Source organism: Episyrphus balteatus, chromosome 4, assembly GCF_945859705.1.
Source record: "Episyrphus balteatus chromosome 4, idEpiBalt1.1, whole genome shotgun sequence".
In the NCBI taxonomy this organism is placed as follows: domain Eukaryota; kingdom Metazoa; phylum Arthropoda; class Insecta; order Diptera; family Syrphidae; genus Episyrphus; species Episyrphus balteatus.
In genome coordinates this window covers 26623718-26634149 of record NC_079137.1, presented here as the reverse complement: position 1 = coordinate 26634149, position 10432 = coordinate 26623718, and the positions used below count along the sequence as shown (strand labels likewise).

The following is a 10432-nucleotide window of genomic DNA, read 5'->3' as shown; positions in this document are numbered from 1 at the left end:
TGTGAAAAAGTCAAATTACTATGACTTTTCTTCCCGTGATTGTCTTCAGGATATTTTGTCTCTGTAAAACGACAGCATACGGCCAAAATAATTAACTTTCTACTTCATCTTCACTCAGATCTTAATAATATCTGCAATTTCCTATTGATTTTGATTTAATTGAATTTATATTACCGAAGAAAATAAACAAAATTATTGATCAAAGGAATCTCTGGTTTTATTTTGCAGAAGTTGTTTTGATTTACGATTGACGTACGTGTTAAAATTGTTGTCAAAGGACACATACACAATCGCAAAAAGAACTCGGTCTGTTTTCATGTTCCTACAAGCTAATGTCGAATTCCTTTCAATTTTTTGAATCGCCTCAAAAAATCGAATTTTTGGTGTTAAAAAGGAACATGAAAACAGACCGAATTCTTTTTGCGATTGTATGTGTGTCATTTGACAACAATTTTTACACGAACGTCAAGCTGAAACCAAAACAATTTCTGCAATATAAAACCAGAGATTCCTTTGATCAATAATTTTATTTATTTTCTTCGGTAATATAGATTTATTTTAATCAGAATCAAAGGGAAATTGCAGTTATTATTAAGATCTGAGTGAAGATGAAGTAGAAGGTTATTATTTTGGCCGTATGCTGTGGTTTTACAGAGAAAAAATTTTCTGACGACAATTACGAGAAGAAAAGTCACAGTAATTTGACTTTTTCACAAGAACTATGCCAGGAAAAAATATATTTTGATCGCACATTGTTTTTTTTTTATTTATTTCATATTTTTCCGCAATAAAAATACGATATTCAATTAAAATTTACTCTTTATTTGAAGTTGGTGTTCTCAAATAAACAAACAATACGAAGAAAACTTTCAGCTTGACGTTTGAGAAATGTCAAATGTTCCAAGTGTGTGTGCAAATCCGTGTAAATCTCTCAAAAAAGAGGGATTAAAAAAAATTCGAATTCTGCTTCGTTTGAGGCGAATTTTTTTTCTATGGAACATGATTTTCAGAAAAAATTCGCTTCGAGATCGCCGAAAATTCGATTTTTCAATTGAAAGGAATTCGACATAAATGAAAAAAAATGGTGTGAATGACAAATTTGAGTGAAGTTGGTGGAGGTTGAATGATTGACGGATGGAATTTGAACGAATGGAACATGAAACAGGTTGAATTGAATTGAAATGCAAGGTGCAAACACAATGCCCTTAAGGAGATTACACTTTGCATTTTCTTTTTCGATACTTTTTTTACGTAGTTGAGCGTAGTTAAAACGTAGTTCAACAATATCTAAATCAGGCTTAAAATATATCAAAAAGTAGGTATATTATATATTCCTGTGTAAAAAGTGTAGTTGATCGTAAGAAAACAACAACAAATACTATAAAAAATAAAGAAACTATTTTGGTATTATTGTGTTCAAAATTGTTGCAAATAAAAAAAAAAATAAAGAAATTGGCACTCGAATTTCGAGGGCTGGGTCGGCTAGTAATAATAATACTGTCAGCTATGTTTCCAATAGAGAAGATTTAAGTCATTGGCACTTCGGGCAGTCAAAGTCCATTGACTCGATGTAGAATGCATGGCAAACGAACAGCTGTTCGCCACAAAGAAGCAGGAAATGGATGAACTGTAGAAAGTTCCGGGACTAATATATGTTTTTGTTCTAGATTTTCTCTTTTTGCGCGTTTGGTTTCTTCCGAGCTTTCTTGGTAAAGCTTTTTCTTTTCTGTTTACATATCGAGGGGTAAGGAAATTAAGTCTGGCGATCGTAGATTAACATCGAGCAGAGGTTGATTAGTATTTTGAATTGTAATGCGATATTTTACAAAGAAGCGGATAAATTTTTCGCCCGCGAGTATTTTGTGCTTCAGGAATGTACAAATAGGATACAGCACCAGCAGTAGGTCCACAATTGGAAAACTCTGATGCAATCTATGAATTGAAATTTTTCGTTAAATAAAACAAAGTAAATGAATATGTCTTCTTACTCGTTTGTAATAATATTGGCGACGTTTGGTTATACACCAGGCCATGATCCTGCGTTATATGTAAAAACTTGCTCGTCAATTTTTTCTAATTCCAACTCCTCCCAATCAGACTCGAATGCTTTAAATCCTTCTTTCCCAATAGGTTGCAAGGTGTTGTCCAGTTCTACACGCATTTATGCAACTCTCGACATGCCTGAAGGGCTACCGTTAGTCTTGCAAGGATTTCAGTTGGCATTGGTAATCCCTTTAAAGAAAAAAATTAAATCAAATGGATAAAAACGGTGCTATTGAACTTACCACTATGTCATATTTTACCGACGAATTTATAGGCAAACGAAGTGTATATTGATACATATCTTTGTTGCAACGCTTTGTCTCTCCACATCTCAATAATGGAGTTAGTTTGGTCGATGTATCACTGGGCAATTTGGAAAAAAATATTTATTTATAAGAGCGATTGCCGCTGATAGATCGTCTGCAGCACCAGTTAGCAGCTCTGGTAAGGGTTTGTACGCTTCAATGCAGTTTTTCAGCTTCCTGGTGTTCTTGGTTGGGATTCCAAATAAATTTCAAGGAATTGTGTTGGTTCTATTTTTGCGTCGGGGATGCATAAAAAAAAGTATTTGCTTAATAAACTTTAAGATGAAGAAAAATAATATATTTTAGGTATAGAAAACTTGAAATAAAACAGTGAAATGATAATAGCCGTGTTTTATTGGTACTCAGTATTTTACTAAGTAAACATTTTATGCTGCAAACAACAAAAAACGATAACTTTTATTTATTTTTTATAATCCTATATTGTTGAAGGGTCAAAAATGTATAAGTCTATAAAAACAGTTTCTCTGTAAACCAACAAATACAAAACATTTGTTTATCCTCAGCAATCATTTGTTGTTGTTTCCCGTGTAAAATTTTACTGAGCTAAGTACTGAGTTACCAATAAAACACGGCTAATATTAATATGTTTTTTTTTTTAATTTGTTTTGTTACCTTTTTATTTTTGGGAAACAAAATTCCTTTGACAATTTCTGCAAATAATTAAATTCTTTTTTTTTTTTTTTTTGACAATCAAAAGTCACAAAACCTAGATGTCAGAATACTATTTCCCGCTGCCCTACCAAGGGGCGCCACCATAGCTTGAACCTGGTCCTGGCAGTCCATATATAATAGGTCAATGATTGAACCACATTTTGAAAAATTTTGTATGGAAACGAGAATCAACTAGCAGTCCATATATAATAGGTCAATGCCCTTCAGTGATATTTTTTTGGGATATTCAGTATTCAAGTTAAACTTCAACAGATGTGTTCAAAAGATATATTCACATTCAGGCCAACAGCCAGGGGGGGCTTGGGCCTCTTATTTAAATAATTCATTTTTTTTATTGAATGATTACATTATTTTTTTTGAATGAATAATAGCCCTGTTCCATTGGGAGGTAGCAAAGTACTACTAGTAGTTTACTAACGATTTTCAATGGAACGCACTTTCAACGAATTCAATACAAATCGTATCTACTCGGGAAAAAGAGCATGAGTAGCTTGTAGTAGGTGTGTTTTTTATTACCACCGGTCTTAACTGGACAAAAAAAAACACAGTCGGGGCTAAGCACTTTACATGTTAAATGCAACAACACCTTAGCCCCTTGGGCTTAGTTGTTTAGCCCGGAGAATTCTCTGGGCTTTACTTTTTCAACAGATTTAAATCTGTGCTACCAAATTAACTTGTTCGTAAATTGTTTAGAATTTGTTTAAAAACATCAAATTTGATGTTTGGAATGACAATTATTATTTTAAATATTTATTTAATAGTTAGTTAAACTTTTTTTCTTCAAAAACACACAAGAAACCAAAAAAGCGAAAAATATAACAATTTTATATTTGTTTGTGTCAGCTGATTTCGGAACATTTAGTATGCAGTGCTGCCAATTTTTCTCGCTAAGCCCCGAGGCGTTTTTTTTAACCAGTTAAGACCGGTGGTAATAAAAAACACACCTAGTATTAGACTAACAAAAACATAGTAGTAGTAAACTACCACCTCCAATGGAACAGGGCCAATATGAACAAAAAATTAAATCCTTGGATTTATGAAATTCAGATTAAAGTGATTGGATTTAAAATTAACTTTAATCGTTATCGTTACTGCTACCCGTACCGCTACCGCATACCCTCCGGTGTGACCAAGCCTTTAAGCCTCTTCATTCTTCAGGCTTAAGGCTTGGCCACACCGGAGGGTACGCGGTAGAGGTACAGGTAACGGTACGGGTATTTGTATGGAAAAAATTCCAAACTGACACATCAACGTTCGGGTGTGGAATTTTTTTAATACAAATATCGTTGCCGCTACCCGTACCGCTGCCGCGTACCCTCCGGTGTGGCCAAGCCTTTAATTACACAGGAAAGTATGCGGTAGCGGTCCGGGTAACGGTACAGGTACTTACTTGTATGAAAAAAATTCCACACCTGAATATTGAAGTTCCAGTTTGGAATTAATTTCAAACAATTTCCCGTACCGCTATCGCATACCCTTCCGAGAGGGCCAAGCCCTTAAGGCTTGACCACACCGAAAGGGTATGCGATAGCGGTACGGGTACTTGTATGAACAAAATTCCAAACTGACACATCAACGTTCAGATGCGGAATTTTTTTTAATACAAATAATGTCGTTACCGCTACCCGTACCGCTACCGTATACCTTCCGGTATGGTCAAGCCTTTATACGTATGTACATATTTCACTGGTTATTTCTGTACTTCTACGTTTGCTGGGTAGTACGCAGCTGAAGCGAAACGAAAAATTTTGAATTCTCCAAAACAAACATTGAACATTTTATCATACAAATAAAAAAATTCAAGAAAAAACATGAGAAAATAAAATTTAAAGAATAAAGCCTTAACTACATTGGCTCAGAGCCTAGCTACGGTCATAGACAATAAGACCAAACAGCGTAAGGTAAGAGCTCTCGATGAGAGCGAGCTACGACGCCGACAAAATCGCGGAAAGAATTATCCGTCGCTTTGCCAAAAGGACTCCCAAGTCCTTTACGGCAAAAGAGCGAATTGCACTGGACAAATCCCAACAGCGTTTGCGTGCAGTGGCTGAGCAAGGAATCATAGACGCGCCAAGCTCCTCCAAAAGAGGTAGGAAGGACGTCGATTCACCAACCAACTCTTCGCCTAATAAAACGAAGAAGAGGTTAAAGAACTCCCAGGCTAGCGTTAAAGGCCACCAAGTCGCTATAGCTGATTATGGTAAGCCCACACGCAAGCTGACTGAGGATGAATGGCATCTCCTTGAACTAAGAATCCTGGAGGAGTTCAATGAAGCTATCGTCAAGAGCTGGACTGTTCCACTCTTCGGTAACCTCACGACTGTCCATGGTTTCAAGGTGATGAACTGCGAGAACAACGTGACGCTCGAATGGCTTCGTGAGTTCATAAAGAAAACGGCAGCTCCATGGCAAGACACCGACCTTCGTCTCATTGACGTAAAGGAGATTAAAGACCTCAACAGACCTTTAGGTAAGCTGTTGGTAAAAGGCCCGGCCCTTCCCAGCGAACGGCTTGAAAGATATATCCTATCTCTGAATAGTGATCTCTTAAGCAAAGAGTGGGAAGTGGTTAAGAATGGGAGAACCAAAGATGGCACCGAAGTTGTGGTAAGATTAATACACAAATCTTTACCACTCCTGAGGAAAGCTGATTTCAAGGTACGCGTTGGTATCACTAGGTGCAAACTTAGATTGATTCGCAACGAGAGAAAACAGGTTAGTAAAGCGTTGAACTTTAACTTTATTATATAAATGGAATTGAAAATCTTACAAATCAATCTTCATCATAGTAAAGCCGCAACTGCTAACCTTGTCTACCTCATGGAGAGTAGACAATACGATGTAGCCCTGATACAGGAACCCTGGGTTGTAAGTCAAATCTTGGCAGCCTAAATAGTAACCCAAGAACATGCATAGTAGCTAGGAAACAGTTTAATCTTTTTCTTCTAACTACTTACTGCAACATGGACCAGACTACGGTAAAATTGGAACGCGATGGGCTTCCAACGCTCATCTTCTCTTCCACCTACATGCCGTACAATAGCATAGAAGGACCACCAGCAGATATCACTAAAACGTTGGTATCTTTTGCAAGTAAGAACAAATTTGATATTATTTTAGGCTGTGATTCTAATTCACACCATGTGCAATGGGGAAGCACTGACATAAATACTAGGGGCGAGTCCCTCTTCGAATATATTATCGAGAACAACTTGGTGGTAGCTAACAGAGGCAACACCCCCACCTTTGTTACAAAAATACGTGAAGAGGTTTTTGACCTTGACAAATAATTCAGATACTTGCCTATTAAAAAAATGGAAGGTCTTAGATGATATCTCTTTTTCCGACCATAGGTTAATAGAATTTTATATCCCTGATGCTACTAGGCACAATAAGCCCTTTAGGAATAATAGGCGTACCGATTGGCATGTATTCAATAGGGAAATAGCTAAGAACATTAGTCACCTGAGGACTGATAATAATCTAGACCCAAATGGCCTAGATAAATTGACAGAGGAATTCACAGGAATTCTACGCGATGCACTGGACAAAAGCTGTCCTCTTATTACCGCGACGAAGAAAAACAAAAACCATCCTGGTGGACTGTTGAGCTCAGTAATATAAGAAAAGAAACTAGAAAACTTTTCAATCGTGCTAAACGCACTAGAGCTGAAAGTGATTGGGAATTCTATAAAACCAGTCAAAGAAAATTTAAGACAGAAACTCAACGAGCCAAACGATGCTCTTGGAGAAATTTTTTGAAGTACTATCAAATGTACAAATCATTCGGCAAGACTTATAGTGAGCCAGCTTAGCATTAAAAATTACTCAATATAAGATTTGTTGCATATCATAGTATAGGCAATGAAACATTTTTATTAATATCATACATGATTTCGAGGTATTTTCTAACGCCCGATCGAATAAAATCATTACCAAAACGTCTCGACCAACATGTAAAATGTTATTGGACTCTTTATGAATTGTCTTTTACTCAAAGAGCTAGAGTCAGAATATTACCAAGTACTCTTTGAAAAAAGTGGTAGGTTGATAAAATTTTGTGTGGACGTTTCATACACCATAGAAAAAAATAATAAAATATGTCCATCAAAAAATTTCAGGTCAAAGGGTGTTTTTTTTTAGCGAGAAAGAACACTTTTGAAATGGTACCATTGCAGCACATGGAAAATTTATGCTTTTTTTTCAATTGCATGTAAATGTTGTACATAGTATGACAATCAAAAATAATCAAAAAATGAATTATATTTACCATGGAATATTGAATTTTCATGCAAAACTTAAATTGCTTGCTTTTATTTTTTATTAAATTTTCATTCAAATTAATATTTTGAAGGAGTTTAGGTGCAAAAGTAAAAGTATGAAAAATAGTTGTGCAGTTTGTGATAAAGGGATCAAATTAATAGGATTGTTAGTGGAAAGTCAGAAGCAACAAATTTGTTTACAACAACAATTTCAATGGGCTGGGGCTGTCAAAACCTTAAGTAGCCATAAGTTTTGACAGCTCTCGATACTGAGTTTTTTCTAATGATCATACCTTCTCTTTTTATACCATGCCTTTCGACAACCTATGTCACTCGTTAAAAATTTCCTCTTTTCGCCGTCTAAAGTTATACCGCTAGTAGAGCTAGAAAGAAGTGGAATAATTTTGTTTCAATTTTTGTATGGAAGAGTCAAACGACTAGCAGTCCATAGTAGGTCAATGCTTAAAACTCCTGGTGCAGGCTCACAGTTGTAACTCTGAATTGGAAAATGATTTTACAAACTCTTTGCACTCAGTTTGTGAAATTCCCAGAGAAATTATTACGAAAGAAAAGTTGATCTGGGCCATCAACTCCTTCTCTCCTTATACATAAATCTCCGGGCCTAGACGGCTTCTTCCCCTTAATGCTGCAAAAAAGTAGTGAATTCATTATTCCATACCTGATCACAATATTCCAAAATAGCCTACATTTGGGATATGTCCCTAAAACATGGCGTGAAGTCAAAGTTGTCTTTATACCAAAAGCTGGTAAATTCAGTTACACAGAACACAAAGATTTCAGACCTATCAGGCTTTCAGTCTAACTTCTTTTACACTCATAACACTTGAAAGGTTAATCGATATACATATCCGAAGTTACTTAAGACCGGAGGCTATATCACCATTTTAATAGAAGACACGGCCATAAAATGGATCGAGTGCATGTTAAAAAACAGGCAAATCAATAGTGAATTAGGTGGGTCACATATAAAAATGTACGCATCTAGAGGAACCCCACAAGGTGGTATTCTATCACCTCTTCTTTGGATCTTGGTGATGAATGAGATTCTAATCAAACTGAATAACAGCGGTGTCAAGGTTATAGCCTACGCAGACGATCTAGCTCTTCTAGCGACAGGTAAATACCTTACCACTGTAAGCGAACAATTAGAAAACGCATTATCCAAAGTCAGTAACTTGACCAGGAGATGCGGTCTTAAAGTAAACCCCCTTAAAACAGAACTGGTACTTTTCACAAACAGAAGGAAAATTCCTCCTTTTGCAGTGCCAAAAATTGATGGCACCCCACTTAAGATTTCGGATAAGGCGAAATATCTCGGAGTGATCTTGGATAAGAAACTTAACTGGGGTCCAAACATTCAAGAAAGATATAAGAAAGCCACGTTTGCACTTTACTCATGTAATAGAATTCTTGGCAGAAACTAAAATAATAATGTGGATGTATACCGCCATTGTCAGACGGGTTGGGGTCGAAATTCTGTATGGGCCAAAATTCGGATTCCAAAATTCTGTATTCCAAAATTCTGTATTTTAAAATTCTGTAAATTCAAAATTCTGTATTTTAAAATTCTGTAAATTCAAAATTCTGTATTCTAAAATTCTGTAAACACAAAATTCTGGATTTCAAAATTCTGTATTCCAAAATTCTGTACTCCAAAATTCTGTAAATGATAAAAGAAAAATTGTTTTGATAATGAAAAAGTGCGCACTTTTTTCATTATCAAAACAATTTTTCTTTTATCATTTACAGAATTTTGGAGTACAGATTTTTGATATTTTCTATGCAGAACCTTGAAGCAGTTTGCGTTCGCCAGCTTAAGTTAAGTGTTATGAGTTAATCGTGATATAAAATGAATTCAGAAAAATGGAAAATATTAAATTATTAAAACCTAATAAAGGAAAGGATAAATTGTGTGTCGATGGTTTTATGTTTAATAACGAAGAAAAAACTTTCGGAAAATAGGGTACTTAACTTAAGATCACAGAAAAAAAATCATTTTTGTAAAAAATTTTTTTTTTTTTTAATTTTTGTTTGGCACCTAAATATTAAACCAAACCCGAATTTTTTACTAACAGTTTAAGGCATTTTCTGGTAATTGCTCTCCTAACTTTAAATCGAGTTAGCAGAACATTAAGTTTTTCCAAAAGTAAGGGAGCACTTGATATAATTTTGGGGTACTTGCTCTGCTTACTTGAGGGACATGTTTTAATGTACAGATTTAAAATTACAGAATTTTTAAAAGCAGAATAATGGATTTGCAGAATTTTGAAAAACAGAATTTTGGATTTACAGAATTTTGAAATACAGAATAATAGAAAAGCAGAATAATGGAATACAGAATTATGTTCATACAGAATTTTTTCTTCAGATACAGAATTTTGGTCATACAGAATTTTGGAATACAGAATAACGACCCGTTCCCTTGTCAGACCCATTCTGACTTATGACAGCTTAGTCTGGTGGCAAGCTCTGGAGAAATCCACAAACTTGAAGACCCTAACCAAAGTACAAAGAACAGCATGCATTAGCACTACGGGGGTGATGAGGTCCACTCCAACCGCAGGTTTGGAAGCAATCCTTAATCTCACTCCCTTAGATCTATTTGTACAAGAATTAGCAGCAAATAGTGCCCTACGACTCAGTCAAACCAACATTTGGAGTACTAGTCAAAGCGGTCATACCACGATCCTTTCTAACTACGTTGACAACAACGTAAGTACAGACTACATGACCTCTTACTTAGACTTCAACAAGACAAGACAAGATTGGAAAAACAGTGTACCTTTCTCAAATGAGTCGACTATCGCCATCTTCACTGATGGCTCGAAAATGAACACTGGGGTTGGTGCAGGTTTCTACTCAGAAAACCTCAACCTTGCCAGTTCTTTCAGACTCCCCGATTACAGCAGTGTCTTCCGAGCCGAGATACTGGCAGTGAAAAATGCTGCTACACAAATATCAATGATGGCGATATCACTTGCTGACATCACCTTTTTCATTGATAGCCAAGCGGCAATAAAAGCGATTTCTGCCACCTTAATCAAGTCAAAGCTTGTTTCTTGCTGTCGCGAAGAGCTTAGGGTTCTTGGTATGCAGCATAATGTAAGA

The 10432-nt window shown here is 35.8% G+C and overlaps 1 long non-coding RNA gene across 1 annotated transcript; it reads right to left on the bottom strand.

Annotated features, from left to right (window-relative positions):
• Window positions 1-251: 251 nt before the first annotated feature.
• Window positions 252-3027, bottom strand: LOC129920161 (uncharacterized). Its single transcript, XR_008773197.1, has 5 exons — window positions 2982-3027; window positions 2286-2576; window positions 1989-2232; window positions 1068-1932; window positions 252-329 (listed from the first exon to the last, which is right to left on the bottom strand). It is a non-coding gene; the product is annotated as an uncharacterized LOC129920161 (long non-coding RNA).
• Between the last annotated feature and the right edge of the window lie 7405 nt (window positions 3028-10432).